Below are 19,943 nucleotides of genomic sequence, written 5' to 3' on the forward strand. Positions count from 1 at the left end.
GACTTTGGATAGTATGTCTTCCTTTTGCTAAATATGTCCATACTACCTGAGTTGTGCAAATGGAAGCTCATTTTTTCATAACCAATTTCTAGGATTTAATTACCATAATTCCATTTTTTTAAATTGAGCTTTATTGTAAGACATATCATTGGGTTAATAAATACTCCTGCGCTGGAATGGACATTGTAAAACCCCTTGTTCATATCTAATCTGTCTCACTACTAAAGACTCATTTGCTGCACACAATCCTGAAGACTAGCTAGGCCCTCCTGTAGATAAGGTGAGTAAATTTCAGAGATTTCTCAACAAAGAGCAATGCTATCTTGGGTACCCAATGAAGCAGTTATGTACAAAATTCATCTTCTGATTTCTGGCCTATAAAATGAATTTTAAAATCGATTTTGTCTCAAACACACTAGAAGAAATGGATAAACATAAAGAAAACATTTGGAACTAGATATGAATAAATAGACATTCCTGGCACTTTCAGATTCAGTGATGCAAAAATGTGCATTTAACTTTTTTCTTCCCGTGTTTTAAGCCTATCACCAGCTCTTTTAATCACTTTTGCTAGAGAATGTGCATTTTTGTCCCTGTTCCTAATGCTTTTGTGCTTGTGACTATAAGCAGGTAAAATTAATGAGTCCAGCTTTCAGCTCTATTCCTTCATGTTTGTTAGGACTCTCTTCTCTTGCTTTGAACCGTGTTCAGTCTAGAGAGGTGATTAAAAATCTAAGCAGAAATCCCTTCACATGGCTCTCTTATAGGTCCCTATTCACTTCCCAAACATTTAAAAATAGTCTCCTCATTTGTATTCTGGCTCCATTGAAAAGCTCCGTCTCTATACACGTTATGCTTTATTACCCTATCTGGGTCTGGCTCTGTCTGTTTATGGTTCAGGTCAGTAGGGAAAGCAATTGTATTACCTGTGGTACCAAAACTAGCAGAAACCTATGGTCTGCTTTAAATCTAAAATCTTACTCCCTTCTCCTCTATTTTTATAATGTGTTAATGTTGAAAAATAACTACAAATGTGTTACTGCAAATATTTCATCGGTATTATGATTGAAGAACACGGAAGAAATAATGAAAGCATATTCATGATCACATGCTGACGCGAATCCAATATTGTTGCTGTTTAGAATTTGAGTTTAATGTGAAATATTAAATGTCTGAATTATGAGTATTGTAAAAAAAATTCCCAAGGCTATTACTAGCCATTTTAGCAGGAAAAGGGAGAGAAGAAAGATTGTTAAAAGAAAAGAAAGAGCAGAAGGAAGAGAAGGAAAAACAAAAGGCTGAGAGAAAGAAAACAAAATGGCACATGGTAAGAATGCTAATGGGCCATCAATTTTATTAATTGTCACTTATAAGTTTCTTTCAATAATGTCTAATAATTTCTAGAATTGAGATGCCCTATTATCTTGTTGGTCTTCCTTTCTTTGCTAGTTAATAAAGATATCCATGAGTTATATTTCTGAACTGAAAGGAGCAGAAATTATTTATACACGCTTTCTTTTAAGTTATTTGAAAAACGATTTTTAAGACTTTAGTAATTAGTTCATCAAAAAAACCAGATTGCCTTTATAGTGTTTCTTACAGGTTTGTTACTTATACTAGAATTTTCTTTGGAAAATGAAATTTCTTGAGACATTTTGGGAAAAGACTATATTTCTTTCATATTAAAAAGTTATATCACTCATCTGATTCAGGGCAAAATATGTTATATTGACTTAATTTTGCAAAAGAAGTGTTATTGATTACATGTTAATAAAGATGGATAGAATCTCTAATTTGGGCATATTGTATCTTTTAATAGGATGCTATTATGCCTTTATAGTGTGTTCCACGTGTCAGATTGAACATGACTTTAACCAAAGAGTAGTGAGGGATAAAGGAATGTAAGAGGGCTGCAGGTTAAGTAGCTGGTTCACATCCTGGCAGAGTCTCATGATTGAGAAGTAGAATTTGATTGCTACTCTTTTAGAAAGGGCAAGAATTGATTACTAACATTTATTCAGACCTACACCTCTATACAGACCTACACCTCATGGAAAGTGGGAGAACTGAAATAAATTTACCACACTTGATTTGACCCGTATTCTTAAAGGTGGTTATCATGAGAGCTTTTTACTCCACTAGGGGGCAATTTCATATTAGACATTTGATATTTCTCACTTCCAATAAAGAAACCTCTTAGATGTCAGCCTGGTATTATTGACAGACAAAGTGAATTTTGAAGGTGTAAAATCTGATGTCTGTTATCAGAGTTGGCCTTAAATACACTTCGGTACTAGGCGGTCTTTTAGAGTCAACAGGGATGGGAAAGCTAACATCTGTTGAGACAGGCTAGCAGGAGATGGTTTTCTAGAGGCAGGAGGGAGAAGATAATTTTGTCGTGGAGAGAAGAGGTCTTAAGAAAGGCAAAGCCTTTTGAGGGTGGCTCTGTTCATGTTACCTTGAGCCGTGCTTTAATTTTAGAAACCCATCATAAGTAGTCGGGAAAAGGCCTAAGGGTATTTTTGTGGTAATATATTTTCTTATTTTAAGTGGTAACACTAGTCGATCTACCTGTTTGATTTTAACACATTTCTTTATGAAACTGTTTTTTGAACAATAGTAATACCTCAGCAGGCTCCATGCAATTTTTACAAAAGAAAAGAAAAGGAGGTTTCACGATTTTAAGCACTGTTTTGTTATGAATCAAGGTACTTTCAAAAACCTGTGGAGTGTATTCAGCCTGCCTCTAGATTTGCTTGGCATTTAGCAACAGCAGGCCTGTGGAGTCTTTCTTACATTGAAACCCCAGCTCCTGGAGACCATTGTTTATCTTGGCTGAGCCTTAAAAATCACCTCCCTCTTTAAGATCATAGAATTTCACCACTCTTATCAAAATCTCACCACCAGTTGCCTAATCCTTCATTTCATGGTGACACAGCTTCGGTTGTAGGGAATCAAGAAGCTTTCCTTGTAAAAAGAGAAAGAAAAAGAAAAAAAAAGGAAGATTCATATGCAGACATGAACACATATGCTTTAATGCTCACACATTCACACATGTATCAAAAGGAAGGAAGATTACATACACATAAATTCTGTGTGCTTTCACATATAGCACAAAAAAATGTTTCTCTTGCAGTCAATTTTCTTCATTGTTAGTGGCAACCCAAGTTCAAATTAACTCACTTTCAATTACATTTAGTTTAATATAATTATTTTGTTTTTTTCTGTAGTCTATAAATTTGCTTTCTCTTAACCCCAAAATAATTATCTATGAAACTAGTACAATCTGACATTTGCACTGGCGCAATCTTTACTTAAATAACCAAGCAAAATTGCTAATAAAAGGATTTTAACTTTCAGGTACTTCGTTTTATTTAAATGTTATCAACGGCAAAAAATAAAGATGGCTATATTGGTTATAGGCAATGTTTGATAAAATGATAGACTAACAGATTGCTCATTATGGGAACTATTTATGGAAACATGATTAAATTATGTTTTATTTATTTGGATTATTTTATAAAGAAAATTGTAATTGAAATGTTCTTTGTGCTAGAATGTATGTAAAACACACAAAAGTAATTTTTTTGTGTGGAGAAAGGAACTTGGGAAGATTTTGCTTGGCAGTTGCTTATTAATTTATTGGAGAATATTTGTCTTGAATTATAGGAGGTCAGGGAATCTGTCCATTACTTTTGTTGGCAACAGAGTCACCAGTAGACAGGTCAATGTGACCTCATTTGGCTCTTCTGAATAACGTGTCTGCCTAGGAGTGTGAGAACAAGACACATTTAAAATCTTGACCATGAATGAAATAGATGTCTATTATTAAAAAAATCAAAAATAAATGAAAACACAAATGAGACAATAGATAGCCATCATTTGTTTTAGAAACTACATACCATGATATAACAACTTCTTTTATGCATGCAAATGACTATGAAAGAAACATTCTACCAAATTCTGATTACCAGCAAGAATGATGAATTTGTGATAATCTCTTCTAGATTATATGTGCATATAATATGATTTTTAAACATTATCATACTGTACATATAATTATATGTCATCAAAAAATCTTTTACCTCAGAACTTTAATTCACTATAGACTATAATTCTTTAGATCATAATGTAATTATTAGTAAAATATCAAAAGACATGATGAGGATTAAATAAAAATATGTGTGAAAGAGCATTATAAACAAAGGTATTATCTTTATGCTCCTAGAGGTTAAGCCATGCCTAATTCACCTGTATATGCCCAGACCTGGTGCAGGGGCTGGCATATAGTACGCATACAGAGAGCTTGCTGCTATGACATAGAGAGGATTTTAGTGGAGAGCTTATCAATTCTCTGAGATATAAACAATGTTTAAAAGCCTTATGGAGCCCAGAAGTTGGACTTTTCAACAGGGGACTCTTAGGTTTGTGGATTGATAAGTAGCATGAGATTAAATAGGAGTGCGAAAAAAAAATGTGATAAACATCCTACATTTCCACCAGCATAAGTCAGAAGACTAAAGTCTGATTTAAGACTTAGGAAAGACATTTTCACTGTTTGGATATGGCTAAGAAATAGAGATATAGAGGTTAATGGTAATGATTTTCTAAGAAAACAGAAACACATTAAAGGCTGCCAAGTATTCAGCTATTGGATGTCTAAAGGCCACAGCCAACTTTTGAAGAATTGGGCAGTGAAAGTATTTGTGCTTCTTAGCTTATTGTCTGGGGACCTTCTGAAATTCATCAGGGCAAATGCAGTAGGAATGCTTCACTTGGGTGATCATTTGTGCTCATCAGATACTAGTAGATATGAAGTTTTTAAACAATTATTAAAACAAACACATGACAGTTAAACATTCATAAATCAAACAAAAAACAAATTAGTGCCTTAGAAAAGATTAGGTTAGACTTCAGTTTCAGCTTAAAGAATTAGAAGTGCTAATTGCAGTAAGGTATCATGTAGAAACAAGGCTACACATACTGAGAGATAATATATATTGTAAATAAATCACTTTAACTAATTCCTTGGCCCTCCATGGGAGATAATCACAATTTCACCATCCATGGTGGTAATTAGAATTTGGTAGAGTGTTTCTCTCATAGTCATTTGCATTTTCACTTGAATCAAGTTGAGTGGTTCCTTTCCCTGTGCAAAAAGTAATTATAATTTACATATTAGTTTAGGATAGATTTGGCCTCATAAAGTTAGCAAACTCAATTCAGAATTCCTTAAATCTGGGTCCAGTGTATTATTTTAGTTTGTTTTTTTAAGACTATTTTTTATAACAGTTTTAGATTCACTGAAAAATTGAGAGTAGGGTACAGAGATTTCCCGTATACTCCCTACCCTGACATATGCATAGCATCCCCCATTATCAACATCCCCACCAGAGTGGTACGTTTGCTACAATTGATGAGCCTACATCAACATATCATAATCACCCACGGCTCATAGTTTCTAATAAGCTTCACTCTTTCTCAGATATTTTTAAAGAATGACTTAATAACAGTACCTGTATATGATAAATACCTTTTTTTTAATGTAAGAATTTTAGCAGTGAATAAAAGAGGACAGGATCAAAATGATGGAGAAGCAAACTAGAGAAAGGAGAGGCTAATAGGTTTACCAGTTGAGGATACTTCAAAGAGCCAGTGGCTCTGGGAGTGCTCCAGATCAAAGTCAACATGTCAAGAGCAGTCAAGAGGCATCTCTGGGAAAAATCACCCTGTTTGTATATTATGGAAACATATAGTTAATTGATAGAACTAAAATATAACATATTTCTGGTAAAGTCTGGGAGAAAGAAAACTGAAAACAGTACTGTAAGTTTAAACAGATTTTTAGTTTCTAATAATAGGAAATAGATTTATTTAACTGTTATTATCTAATCCATTCAGAGCTGTTCATAGTGTGTGTGCCAGCCATCCTATTAATTTTACCCTAGCTGCAACACTGAGTTTTAATTAATTTTCACCTCTTGAAGACTTTCTCATTTTATTTTTTACTGTTGGGTTGAGAAGTGGTTGCCTATGTCACTATCTGTAGCATCATGCAGAGTAGTTTCACTGCCCTAAAAATCCTCTGCACTCTGTCTATTCATCCCTCCTTCCCCGGAACTCCTGGCAACCACTGGTCTTTTTACTGTCTCCATAGTCTTGGCTTTCCCAGAATGTCATATATTTGGAATCATACATTATAAAGACTTTTCAGATTCACTTACTAATATGCATTCTCTGTCTGGCTTGTTAGCTCATTTCTTTTTAGTTCTGAATAATATTCCACTATTTGAATATACCACAGTTTTTTATCCATTTCCCTACTGAAAGACATATTGGTTGCTTCCAAGTTTTGGCAGTTATGCATAAAGCTGCTATAAACATCCACGTGCAGGTTTTTGTGTAAACATAAGTTTTCATTTCCTTTGAGTAGATGCTAAGGAGCGGGACTGCTGGATTGTATGGTAAAAGTATGTTTAGTTTTGTAAGAAACCACCAAACTCTTCCAAAGTAGTTGTACTGTGTTGCATTCCCACCAGGGATGAATGAGTTTCTGTTACATCCTCATCAGCATCTGCTGTTGTCATTGTTCTAGATTTTGGCCATTCTAATAGGTAGGTAGTGATATCTCCATCATTGTTTTAATTTTCATTTTCCTGACGGCATATGATACTGAGCATCTTTTTATATTCTTATTCACCATCTGTATATTTTCTTTGGTGAGGTATCTGTTAAGATCTTTGACCCATGTTTTAATTGGGTTTTTTGTTTTCTTATTGTTGAGTTTTAAGAGTTCTTCCTATGTTTTGGATAACAGTCCTTTATCAGATGTGTCTTTTGCAAATATTTTCTCCCAGTCTGTGGCTTCTCTTTTCATTCTCTTGACAAGGTCTTTAGTAGAGCAGAAGTTTTTAATTTTAGGGAAGCCCAGCTTATCAGCTATTTCTTTCATGGATTGTGTCACAGCAAATTGGTGTCGTATCTAAAAAGTCATCGCCATATCCAAGGTCATCTAGTTTTTCTCCTGTATTATCTTCTAGGAGTTTTATAGTTATGCATTTTACATTTAGGTCTATGATCTGTTTTCAGTTAATTTTGTGAATGATGTAAGGTCTGTGCCTAGATTCATTTTTTTGAATGTGGGTGTCCAATTGTTCCATCACCATTTGTTGAAAAGACAGTTTTTGCTCCATTGTATTGCTTTTCTCCTTTGTCAAAGATCAGTTGACTATATTCATGTGGGTCTATTTTTGCACTTTTATTTTGATCCATTGATCTGTCTGCTCTTTTACCAATAGCACACTGTGTTGACTACTGTAGCTTTATAGTAAGTCTTGAAGTTGGGTAGTGTCAGTCCTCCAACTTTGTTCTTCTCCTTCAATATTGTGTTGGCTATTCTGGGTCTTTTGTCAATGCACTAATTTTATTAGTTAATTATAGTACCTCTGTGACATGGGTTACATCCTATATTTGACAGCCCTTGTGGTCCATAAAAAACTTGGTAACAATATTATGGATAAAAATACTTGTTTTTAACAATTCTCTACCAATAATGTTATTTTGGGTAAACTAAGACTAGATTTGTGTAAACTCAGATGTTGTTTCAAATGCAGGAAATGTCAAGTAAAAGGGAACAATGTTCTTTTTTTGACTTTCATAATACACATTGCAAAAAAAATCAGGAAAGAAGGGTTTTTGATTTGAAATAGATTCAGGACTCGCTTCAGGTATGGCCCTTAGAGTAAACATTGATTCAGAATATGCACACAGTCTCTTTTGAGGAGAACTGAAAGGCTCATTCAACATTTAATAAATATTATTGGAGACCATATTAGGTCCTAGAATATGAATACAGCAAAAAAATCAACACAATTGAAGAAGAGAGAAAATTAAAAACTAAAGGTAAAATTTGTAATATGTCAGATGGTGAGATAATGAATGATGAAGAAAAGAAAGCCAAAAAAGAGACAGAAAGTGCATAGTGGTAGTTAGATTTTTAAGTGTTTTAGTAAAGAGAGGATTCAAAGAAAGCCTCCTGAAGACCTGAAGGACTGAGAACCTGAGTATGTACATCTGAAGAAAGAGCATTAATTCAAGGCAAATATTCTGAGGCAGGACCGTTCCCCCTTATTTGTCCCTGGAGCATCACTGAGGAAGGTGTAGCTGGCAAGAAGTAAGTTAGCGGAGGTGATAGAAACACATATTAAGTCAGAGTGGTTATGGAAGTGCAGACATATTAGTTTTTGTTGACTACCACAAGCAATTGTGCTTCTACTTTGAGTATGAAAAATAGCCACTGGAGGGTTTTGCCAAAGGGATTGGAATGATTAACTCTATGGGAGCAACGGTGGAATCAGAGAGATAGTTGGGAAGCTATTGTAATAACCCAGACTTATACCAGGGTGATAGCAGGGAAGGTAAAATGAAGTGGTTGAAATATGGATACATTTAGAAGATTGAGCTGTGCCAACAGATTTAACTTTGACGATAAGAGAGGAAATTAGAGAACAACTGCAAACTTTTTGGGCTGAGCAACTGGAAGAGCAGAGTTGCTGTTCCTGAAATCCGGTGGGAAATGTAGGAGCAGTTTTGGGGGAATTTTAAGAATTCAGTTTGGAGCATTAAATGTAACACATGCGTTAGCCATTGAAGTGAAAATATCAGTCTTGAGTTAAGAGGAAAGCACAGGGCGAAAGATATACATTTTGGAGTGGTCAGCATGCAGATAGTGTTTAAATCTATGAAACTGGATGAGATGACCAAAGGACTGTGTGAGACATAGCAGAGGGTGAAGGACTGAGATTGGAGACACTCCAACATTCTGAAGTCGGAGAGATGCAGTAAGACCAGTAACGGGGATGAGAAGAAGTGGCTGGGAAGGTGGGAGGCTAACTAGGAGTATGTTGTGTTCTGGGTGCCTTTGTGAAGGAAGGTGTCATCTTCCCTTAAATATCTCATCCACTGACTATCAAATAAACTGCTCTGTCCACCTGTGTAACTTGAGATTCTTCTTTTAGAAACCTTACGAAAATATATAATCCTGAGTAGAGAAGAATAGATTTCACAAAGTTCTATTAGATGCTTTTAATTTTTTTATGGTAACCTCAAGCCCTTTTCCTGAAATACTATCAGTAATTATTTCACAAATGACAGATTAACTTTTGGGGCTATAGTATCAGAAGAATTGAAATGATCAGGACTGTGGCTTTGATGAATCTTTGCTGTCATAAAACCTTTACTATCAGAAGTACTAGATTATCAGTTATGTTCTTTACTCTCAAATAGCTTCCAAAGAAATACAATAAGGTAACTGTAAACATGAGAACCTTGTGAACACAGGCAGATAAAGCTTCTCTGCCTTCTGGCTACAATCAAGTGTATTGAACTTATGTACACCCTCATTAACAGTTGCAAATGAACACATAAAGACACTTTGCGTGGTGCTGGAGATATTCAGATTAAAAAAAACTTGAAAGGTCTAGTTCTTCAACAAGAATATAAGTTTTAAACTAGGGTAAATACTAAGCCGCAGGTTAAGAGAGCATAGTAATGTCAATGAAAGCTTAGGTGGGTTTGGACGGGTGAACTAGGCAAGCACCAAAGAAGAGTTTCACTCAGACTTGGGGGGCTTTTGTGTGAGAGGTGACACATTAGTCTTAGAGACTGAATCAAATTTGGGGGGAAAGGGAGAAAGCATATTTCAGACAAAGATAAATGTAAAAATAAAATAGTATACATAGCAAAAGGCAAAAAGTCTATGGTCTTCTCCTAGGAATAACTTTGTTGACCTCCTTTCTCCTTGGTGACATTATGAGACCTCACTTGTCCAGGCTTGTCATAACACGTGACATAACCTAGATTTCAGGTAATTATTTTTTATGTCTTTGTTAGACTTTGTTTCCTGTGAGCAAAGAAAGCAAAGACTAATTCTTATACATAATATTCCCAACATTTAGAATATTTTCTGGAATATAAATACTCATAGTTGAAAAAACATGCATTTAAAGATATACTGTTTAACTATTTGTAATATCAATGATTAAAATTACAATATGCCCCACTTTGATAGGAAAGTTAAAGTTTACGCCTGTTTTTTGGTATAATTCTTAACTGTGTCCTCTTTCACTTTCAAAAGTGTTCTGCTTTAGATGATAAGTTATATTGTCACCATATCTATGACAAAAAATAGATTATGATTCATAGAAACCAATTTGAAACAGCAGCAAATTTGACTGACGGATACCAGGTAAAATCCCCAGGCATATCTAAAAAAAGAATTGTTAAAAAGTGATCACTATTTATATAAAATGATTATGAAAAGCCTAGACTTTACCAAGGGCAGGTCAATCTGATAAGAGATGTCAGTTTATCTCCGACTGTGAAAGGCCAGATCTTGGGTAAAGGGGATTAGAAGGACAAAAATTCCTTTACTTCTCACCCATGAGTTTTCTTTTGATTTGGAATTTACTTGTATAGCCTTTGAACAACATTGCCTTCAAAATCTAAATCAAGCTTTTGTTGAAGGTATTCAATTATGATTCTTGCACAGAGAGACATGCTTGTAAAGCATACGAGTACAATTGATTATATTAATTAGTGAATTTAATATATGTATTGTCTTAGTCAGCTTGGGCTGTTATAACAAAATTCTGTAGACTGCGAGACTTAAACAACAGAAGTTTATTTCTCACAATTCTGGAGGCTGGAAGTCCAAGATCAAGGAGCAGGCTGATAAGGATCCTGGTGAGTCACTCTTCCTGGTCTGCAGGTGGCTCCAGTCTCTTTCTCTTATTAGAAGGATACTAATCCCATCATGGGGGCTCTACCCTCATGACGTCATCTGAACTTAATTACCTCTCAAAGGCCCCACCTTCTAATATATCCCACTGGGGGTTAGAGTTTCAACATACGAATTCTGGGGGGTGGGGGACACAAATTCAGTCCATAGCATGTATACGTATGATAAAGAATACTAAAAATTAAATAATGAAATGGAAAAAAAAAGCTTTGTAACATGCTACCAAGTCTTATTAGTCGTACTACATAAAAAGCTGTGTCGAATTACGAATTAAGATTTGACAGACATGGTCAAGGACATACTAGTCAATTTGTGATAAAATGAATACAAATATCTAATAAACATTGAAAAAATTTAGTATTTTTAGCAAAGATTGAAAATTAAAGAAGCTGATATGTTATTTCTCTTTTAATAATATTAGTAAAACATCACCAAATTTTCCCAAATTATCAGTGAACAATATTTTCACAGAATGCCGATGGGAGAAAACACAGGTGCACATACCCACTCATACTCAAACACAATGACATAACCATCTGGTAGAGTAATTTGGAAATTCTTAGCAAAATACCAATTTTTGTTCTTATTGACTCAAAAATTTCACTTCTAGAAATTTATATATACAAAATATATGTTTTCTATTTATATTATGTAAAATATATATTATGTAATTCTGTTATCAAATATTATAAATATATTATATTGTATAAAATTGTATATTTATATTATTATAAAACATATTACATAGAATAGATATATACTTATGTTTTATATATTTTTAAATATTTTATATATATCTCCATCACATCCCTATTGATAATAGCAGAAACTTCAATAAAAATACAAACTAATTGCATAATCCTTTTGACAGAATATTTAGCAATTAAAAAGAGTCACATTTTGAAATATCACTTAATCAAATGTGTACACGCTTACGATATGTTTATACCCAAATTAAATACCTACTTTCCTCTCTTCAGTAGTTAGTTTCCTTAGTATGCTAGAAAAGTGACGGTTTCATCTGAAGCCTCTGCCAACTGATCTTCTCGCTAGCTGCTGCGTAGTGTCTTAGTGCCGCTCCTAGACGTAAGGCGTTCTTCCATGGGGCTATCTGCCTTTCCCTGCTGGTCACCGCCTGGGATTACCAAACGGTATCCCTTTGACACCCAAACCTCTGACCTGGTTGTTGAGATTACCACTAAAAACTAATCACTGAAACTCTTCATGGAGAATTCTCTCACTCTTCGTGTCCTGTGGCGGGGGGCTGGTGTCGTTCTTAGCACATTTGATTTTCCCGGTTAATGCACTCTGGTGGGAAAAGTTGAATGTAAAATTCCTTACAATTCTTATAAACAAATAAAACCTGGAAAAATACATATAAATCTCATAGGAATAGAGATATTTTCTTTCTCATGCATATCTTCTAAAATAAACATAAATCTCAAATGTATTTTTTGAAATAAATTGCAAACTATATGAAGCCTGTGATCCTGGATTAAATCCTGGACCAGATGTTTTTTTCTGCTGCTATAAAGTTCACTATTTGGACAATTGATGAAATGTGAATGTCTTTAAATTAGATAAAATCATTAGATAGAGAGTATCAGTGGTTATAGAAGAAAATGTTCTTGCTTTTAGGAAATAGACACCTTAGTATTTAGAGGTAAAGAGGTATCATGTCTACAACGTTCACACAGTGGAGAAAAAAATCATACATAGATCTACCTATCTGACCATCTGTCTGTCTATCTATCTGTCTGTCTGTCTGTCTATCCATCCAGAGAGACAAGGACAATATGGTAAAATTTAAGCATATTTTTGAAATCTGGGATTTTGGTACTATTTTGGTAACTTTTCTGTAAGTCTGAATTATTTCAAAATTTTAAAAAATATTTTTAAAAGAGTAAGAAATATGCAGGCACGTAGACATGGACAGCTACACTGGACTTGAATGTAGTCTGTTTTTGAGTTTTTAGAATTAAATGAGAAACAAAAACAAAACAAGTTGCTGATTATAGGACTAAAGCGGCATTACAGTTCAGTGACACAAGGTTGGAAGGTTTAACTTGCACTTCTGAATCATCATAGAATAGCCAGGTAGCCATAGGAACTCTCAATCTCACATTCTGCAAGTGGAAAACTAAGAAGCAAGAATGGCACTAAATAATTTATATGGATAGATTTATTCTATCTATTTTGCGTATTTAGATTTCAAAATGGAATGATTTGACTTATTAAGTAACAAATGCTTCATCATTAGACCTAGTCAAGAGAGTGTGTATATTTAGCTGAGGAATATTTAGAGGATATTTATACAAAGAATTGATACTTGGATTACATTATCTTTGTGACTTTATATCAACTATGTTCTAAAAGGTTATGAAATGTGAATGAGATTGATTAGCTTTAAAATTCCATGCATTAGAGAGTTCTATTATGAGTAACTTTGTTTAAAACTGTTTTCTATATCTTATTGTCATAGCCCTTTTATTATTATCTTTAATGACAATTATATAACTTTAGTTTTGAGCTAATGCATATTTGAGTTAATGTATATTGTAGAAAGTGGATTATTGAACTAATATGCTTAACATCTTTTATGTGTTATATATACACAAATAATGTGTGTGTATTCTATTGTGACATTCTTTAAAATGTCCAAGCATATCACTGGGGACTAGAAGACTTTCTGAGGACAGAGTGGATTTAAATGTTTCAGAAAAAACAAATACCGTATTAAGTCTAATATAGTGAAAATACATGTATCTTAATATATTATGATGCTTTTGAATTACACACTCCAATAGAACTAATATAATACTTCTAATGGAGTCATTTTCTCTTAGAAAACATTCAAATTAAATTCTATATTACTTGGAAATGCTATAACTTTGGGAGAATCGGGTCATGTAACAGAATTGAATCTTAAAACACTATAATTTCCAACTAATTTAGGATGTGTCAAGAGTCATATGCTTCTCTGGAACTGTTCTGTCATGTAGTTTTTTTTTTTAAATCGCACAGTATGTGACTCCATAATTCTAATTAAAAATGTACATTGTGGGGGCTGGCCCCTTGGCCAAGTGGTTAAGTTCGCACCCTCCACTGCAGGCAGCCCAGTGTTTCGTTGGTTCGAATCCTGGGTGCGGACATGGCACTGCTCACCAAACCACGCTGAGGCAGCGTCCCACATGCCACAACTAGAAGGACCCACAACGAAGAATATACAACTATGTACTGGGGGTCTTTGGGGAGAAAAAGGAAAAAAATAAAATCTTTAAAAAAAAAGTGTACACTGTGAGTAGTCTTGGAGAAAGCTAATTCTTGAAATATTATTAGATGAAATAATAAAGGAAATAATTTATAATTTAGAAATAGTTTGCAATTTCAATAAGTTAATTTTTTGTTAATTTTATAATTAAAAATTTGTGTTCATATTAAAATCAGAGTATGTATTAATAGGATCTGTACTAAATAATCAAGTTTAGTTTAACATAATAAATATAATGCATCCATCTTTATTCTTTAATAAATCCTTTAAAATTTAACTTTACAGATAATTTATAGCAAAGAAAAATAAACATCTCTTGCTTTATGCCAATAATTTGCAATTTTTGATTCAGTTATATCTCCAAGTGAGAATCTTGCGTCTGGAATATGAAATTTGCAACTTTATCCAAAGGGGTTCTATCTGTTTGGTTAAATTTGTGCTTCACCAGCCATGACCTACCTTGATAAAGTAAACCTGTTTAGTGGAAAATGATGGTTTGAACAGAAAACATTTTTGGTTCTGTGAAATCTTATCAGGTAGTTGATGAGAAATAGCATATAAGCGGGGAAAATCTAAGAATATTGACTTTCTTAATCATCATTGAGTGGTCAACAGAATGGGCTCTAGAAATGTGAAAATGGCATCCATCTTAACTGTATTACCTGGTATACAGTAGATATTAAATAGATATTTGTGGAAAGCACAAATGAATAAGTAACTGAATGGATATATAAGGAAAATCATCTTTAGGATGCCCGTTGCAATGGTCATTATAAAATAACCATTTAAAAACAGATTGAGCATAAAAAAAATTATTCCAAACAAAATAATACTATCTTATTTCTACAGACTAATAGGGAAATTTCTCATAAAATGTGACTCTGTATTAGTGTTCAAATCCCTATTACCTACCTATGCTTCCCATTTATCACACTAGAACATCTGCTCTCACTTTACACTGCCTACTTTCATCACCGCCGTGAATCTCTTTAAGGGTGTTCTTCAAGGAGTTGATCTTAAATGTAATTAGAAATTCTTAGAAGTTTACTTTTCCTTAAAATACAGTAATTTATCTTTAAAAAATTACTTAGTTCATGGCTAAATTCTTAAAATACAGATAATACCAGGCTGGCCCCATAGCTGAGTGGTTAAGTTCACATGCTCTGCTTTGGTGGCCCAGGGTTTCCCTGGTTCGGATCCTGGATGTGAACATGGCACCACTTATCAAGCCATGCTGAGGCAGCGTCCCACATGTCACAACCAGAAGGATCCACAACTAAAATATACAACTATGTACTGGGGGGCTTTGGGGAGAAAGAAAAAAAAAGATTGGCAACAGATGTTAGCTCAGGTGCCAATCTTAAAAAAAAATACAAGTAATACTTTTAAAATATTTTCTTATATGTACTTTTTTTATATTTCAGAAAAAAGTAACCAAAACCACTTTAGACCTCCAAAAATGACAAAAGCTTGGAGAAAGAAAAATTTACATTGCTGTAGTTGTTATTAAAAAAATACATTTACCCAGATATCTTCTTCTGGATGGTAGCATAAATAAATTTTAGACGAAAGAAAGAGAGAGAGAGGTGATTATTATAAATGAAAATAAGTGGTAATTACAAATGTTATGAAGAAAAAAATGTTCAAGAGAACAAAACGGTAATTAAAGAGAATTAAAATTTCATACAGTGTTGTCAGGGAAGAAATGTTTGTGGGGACGACATACGAGCCCATGCTTAAATGATGAGGAATAAGCCACGAGGAAACCTAAGTGAAGACTTTTCAGATGGAGAGATGGCAAAGGTGACGACTCAAGTATGGGCAAGGTTGCTCTGTGTGGAGAACAGGAAGCACACATGTAGGACTACAGTTCTCTTTCCAAAGTAGGCAGTAGCAGGACGTAAATTCAGGTGGTTTTATGTTTCAAAATAGTGTGTTGCTCTAGAGACATGGCCAAGAAGAATGCTGGCATTAGTTGGAATGGAGAGGCATATAAATATAAAGAACTAACCTGTATACTGGATATTGTGGATTGATTTCCTCAACCTCTTTTCTACTATTCCTGATTTTAGAAGCAGGAAAGCTAAAAATCATGTTTCCCAGACTCCTTTGAAGTGAGAATTCTGGATGCAATTTGAGTTCTTCTAATTACATACACTTAATATTGGGAAGGTAGAAAAAGTGGGGAGACATGTTTCTTCCCCTCTGCTGAAAGGCAAGATCATAAAATCTTGGGTGTTTAGAAACAGTTGTATTAACCATATTTACCATGCCAGAGCCCCACTCACTTTCTGAAGGTAAGAAGCCCTTTTAGTGGAGGCGTGATGACTAATAGTATCTTTCTCATCTCCACATGTCAATACAGCATCAACAGTCCTTAAGTTTGAAAGACCTTACTTCTTTTCCTGGAGCTCTCCAATACTTTTGTGAGCACTTAATTCCTTGTATTAAAGCCCTTTCTGCTTAAAATTTCCAAGTCATCACTTTTAACAGTCTTCGAACTGAAGCAGATTATTGCAATCCATTTCAGCTCAGATAGTGAGCAGAAAGAACTGAGAACGGACTCATATATAATGTCATAATGAATCACCCTTTTCAATACTGTAGAACATGACAAGTACTTCCAGAGAACTATCTTCCTTGACCTTACTGCCCATTCTCATCTTATGACAAAGCTTCTTTCATTAATGCCCTTTACACTAAGATTTCCTTAAGGAAATCCATTGGACTACTTGAGTTTCTATTTTGATTTTTAGTAAACATAATTTTAAAATTATGAGTATAGAAAAGTTGTCTTATTTTGGTCTGCTTGGTTTATCTGGTACGTCTAGGACTTCATTGGTCCCTGCTGGTGCTGCCTAAGGTGGGGAGTTTCCCTAGGCTAGGCTGCCCGTCTGTCTCTCAGTGAGTGAGGGGAGTCTCAGATCCACAGGGACAAAGAGACTTTCTGGTACAGGCTGCATGTTGTGACGTGATCTCTCTTGCCTTGCCATGTTGTCCAGCAACCCTGGCATCTCTTGGTGGAAGAGGACAGTCTTAGGGAATAAAAATGCTTGTCCTGGATGCTTATTGTTAGCTGGGCCCCCAAATGATCTCCTGTTGCTGGTAATACTGGGCTTACACAGTGCTTTTGGGATGGTTCCTGTTTGTTGATTGCAATTGCTGATTTGCTATGATTTAGGAGTAGCCAGATTTAATTAAACTCTATGAAAAATAAGTATTTTGAATGTTTAAAATATTCTAATTAGGATGTTGTCTAATTTCAACACAAAGAAATTCCTATATATTGAAATTTCATTGAGATTGCAGTCATGCTACTTGAATGAGAATAAATTCTGTTTATGTATGACTTTTCAGGAATATTGCTATTGTATATAGTTTTATATATCTAATCACAGATACGTCAACACAATCTGTGCACAAATAGATGAAGCATATTACATTTTATTATGAAGAAATTATTGTTCCATGAAAAAATTTAAAACATATTTCTATGGTGGAGAAACTATTCTTGGAAAGAAAAGTGTGATTTTCCCAAAGCCTTTCTCATCCATCTGTGAAACTGCTAAGCCTTCTAATATTATTTCAGCCAATCTTTAATGTAAGCATTCAGTATTTAACTTAAAAATTCAGATTTTGTAAATTTTGTTCACAAAACTAAGATATAGATATATAAATATATTTGAGCAAAAGAATGCCACTGAGGTCATTAAATATTATGTGCTAAGACATATTTCCAGCTTTTTGATCTTTGGATTAGCAGCACAATATCATTTTTTTTTATTTTAAGAATTCTAAACACTTCATTTGTAAGTCATAAATTTTCATTTGTACCTAAAAACTGTAGATAGACAAATCAGCAAGTCTTTGACAACCTATTATACGTAAGATATTTTTGGTAGGTGTTAAAGGCACTGCAAATAAGTGAGAAAACTAGTGATAGGAATGTATTAAATTAGAGTAATGAAACACTAATATATTACAGAGGATGTGAATCATAGATTCAGTTGTACAGAACTGATGTATCTTTATTTTTTAAATGAACTAATTCTAAAGCTAAGCCCTATCCAAGCTTTCAGCTATGATTCAGGCTCAGTCTTAGGGCTTGGTGTCTTCTTCCACTCCACCAGTGTTTGTTGGACAATTACTCTAGCATCTTCCACTGAAGTCAGTCATCGTTCACTAGCCCTCACTGGTATCGTCTGAAACACCCATTATCCCAGTCTTCGGGGTCCTTTTAGGTTCAGAAGCTCTGCTGTTTTTGTGTCATCTTTGAGGTCCATGCAAAAACCCTCAATATCAGCTTTATTGGAGCATAAGGTGGCTATTCTTCTCTGATGATTTCCAATTCCTCAGGGTGCTGCCAGCTAACAGGACCAACGGCCTCTGTTGGAAGGATCTACAGTCTTTTCTTCTTACTCAATCTGTCTTAATTCTTATTCCCAAAGCCTCTCTTTTTTCTTCCCTCTTCTGTGACAACCCTTCCAGAAACTGACGGGCACAAAAGATAGGAAAAGCTCATGATTTCAGCTTCTTTTACTCTCAGCTTGCCAGATTCTCTAAGAAAAAGGAGTATGAAGCACCTGGCTACCTTCCTGGAAAGAAGTAAATATGTACTTCTTTGTATTATTATATTAATACATTATCCTACCACAATGACTAAACCACCAGACAAAGTTAAAGCTTGAATCAGACAGTAAATGTTGTAGAAGGTTGGAATATGAGTGAGAAGTGTGATTTGCCATGGAGTCAGATGAGAGCAGGTATAGCAGAGAGATGCATTTTGAAAATATACATATAATATAAAGCTGATGATAGGAAAATAGCATGGCTATGATGTTTAAAATAAGTGGTTCCTTATGAAATAAGTAAAATGAGTTAATAGTACACTTAATTTTTTCTTTTCTAATTATAGTCTAAACATACAAAATATTAGCGGGAATTCACAACTTGTGAAGAAATGTCAATGAGGATTGTCAAAGATAAATAATGACAAATTAGCTATGACAGAATAAGTGTATTGATAAATATAAAAAGGAAGTGGACTGAGATGACTTTCACACCACTTATTTCAGTCAATATGTCGTTATTATACTGTATGATATTGCGAGTACCCTGATTGGATGCTTCATGGCATGTTACAAAGTGCGTTGTGACCTTTCTTAGTAAGAATGTTTAATAACAAAAAAGTGAGAAAGATCACAGATAAGGAAAAAAGGATCCATGTGACTTGAGAAATATCAATGGTTACTCCTGCAAATGCTGTAGGCTTGGGCAGTCTTTAAAGGCTTAGATGTCAACACAAGAATAAAAATGACTTGTATTACATGATATTACTTTGAATAAGGAGCTGGAAAGGTTGCATTATCTGAGTGTGAAGTTATATTCTTTTGTTCACATTATATCATGACAAAAGTGTTGCCATTACATACAACTGAGCTGAGATGCCTGTCTGTAGGTTAACATACAATACATTGTATAGTCTGTGTACACAAAATCAGTTGTAAAGAGTTTGCTGAGGAGGGGGAAACAAGAACCAACAAAACAAACCCCACAAAACAAATCTATTCTGTCTTGCTAAGCACTATATTAAATGTGATGCTAAATTCTTTCTTTTTATTTAGTCATTTTTTTAGCAATGATATACATCTTTATAAGCCAATCATAAGGTAATTATCAACTATTTGCTGTGTAGTTATCACTGCACCACACATATTTTATCTACTGACTCTTGCTTAGCCTGGAACAATTTCAATTATGTATCTTGGAAAATTATACTGTGTTCTAGATGGTGTGTATTAGACTGTCTGTTAGAGTGGTTGGCAATGGAGTCTTTGGAACATAACTACCTGGCCAATTACTACTGTGAAGCAT

Source organism: Equus quagga, unplaced genomic scaffold, assembly GCF_021613505.1.
Source record: "Equus quagga isolate Etosha38 unplaced genomic scaffold, UCLA_HA_Equagga_1.0 203_RagTag, whole genome shotgun sequence".
Classification (NCBI taxonomy): Eukaryota; Metazoa; Chordata; class Mammalia; order Perissodactyla; family Equidae; genus Equus; species Equus quagga.